Source organism: Canis lupus, chromosome 17, assembly GCF_011100685.1.
Source record: "Canis lupus familiaris isolate Mischka breed German Shepherd chromosome 17, alternate assembly UU_Cfam_GSD_1.0, whole genome shotgun sequence".
NCBI classification, from domain to species: Eukaryota; Metazoa; Chordata; class Mammalia; order Carnivora; family Canidae; genus Canis; species Canis lupus.
The window spans coordinates 7,414,375-7,415,968 of record NC_049238.1 but is presented as its reverse complement, the minus strand read 5'-3'; positions in this window follow the sequence as shown (position 1 = coordinate 7,415,968).

Genomic DNA, 1,594 nt, shown 5'->3' with positions numbered 1-1,594 from the left:
ATTCAAAGACAATATCACCAGCCAGGCATGGCTATTTAAAAGTTTAAGCTAATTAAAATGAAATATAATTATAAATTTGATTTCTTGGGATGCCTGGGGGGCTCAGTGCTTGAGCATCTGCCTTTGGCTGAGGGCATGATCCTGGGGTCCTGGGATCAATTCTCACATCGGGCTCCCTGCAGGGAGCCTGCTTCTCCCTCTGCCTATGTCTCTGCCTCTCTCTGTCTCTCATGAATAAATAAATAAAATGGTTTAAAAAATGTATCTGAGAAAATAAATTCTTAAAAATACCAACTTTTTGAGAGGTGCCTGGGTGGCTCAGTTGGTTAAGCATTCAGCTCAGCTTGGGGTCAGGTCATGATCTCAGGGTTGTGAGCTCCAGCCCCATGTCAGGCTCCGTGCTCGGCGTGGAGCCTGTTAAAGATTCTCTCCCTCAGCCCCTCCCCTGCCCCCCCCCACACATATGTGTGTGTGTGAGTGCACTCTCTCTTTAAAGAAAAGGAAAAACAGAATACCAACTTTTTGAAAAAGAATAGAGGAATTTGTTTTTTGGGGTTTTTTAAAATTTTATTTATTTATTCATGAAAGACAGAGAGAGAGAGAGAGGCAGAGACACAGGCAGAGGATGAAGCAGGCTCAATGCAAGGAGCCTGCCGTGGGACTTGATCCTGGGTCTCCAGGATCACACCCTGGACTGAAGGTAGGCGCTAAACCACTGAGCCACCGGGGCTGCCCAGGAATTTGTATTTGACGACATACTAGAAAGCCACTCTATTCAAATAAATATGGTATTGGTATAGGAAGAAAACATATCTAGAACAAAATGAGAAAGTAGAAATAGAAAGCTAAAAGCAATATAAAAATATAATACATGAAAAAATGGTCTTTTACTAATGGAAAAAGATAAACTGGTCTTCTACTTTACAACTTTACAATGACCTATTTCAGATAAAGACAAATATAAAAAGAAAGGTAATAAAAATCTCAGAAAAATATTTTATTTCTTTTCTTTTTTTAGGAAGCTACATAATAATTTAGCAATAAGAAAATTTTTTCCAAGAAACTCAGAAGCTATTAAAAGGACAAAAAGAGGCTCATTTGTTAATATTAAGCCACTTAAAATTATTTATGCCACAAGATAGCTTAAACAAGTTGCCAATTATATATATTTGCAATTCAGAGAACAGGGGCTTAGTATCTATTACATAGAAATTGATGAGAGACGATTACCCAGTGAAAAATGGATCAAGAATATGGAGAAACAATTCATAGAAGAGCAAATCCAAGTGACTAACAATTGTTAATAAAGATTCTCAAAACTCTCATAGTATAGGAAATGCAATTTATATTAACTGAGATAATTCTCCAAAATGGTAAAACTAGCAAAATCTAAAAACAGCAATCATGCCTTTTACTCTTGGGGATATGGAAAAATGAATACTCAGTGACTAGTTACAGCTTAATTGAGAGGCAATGTCATAACTTCTGTTAAAATAATACATATATATCCTTTCAGCCCAGCAACAATCCCATGTCTCAGAATCCAATGCATAGAAATAAAAGCATCAGCATATTAGGCTTTATATTCAAGACC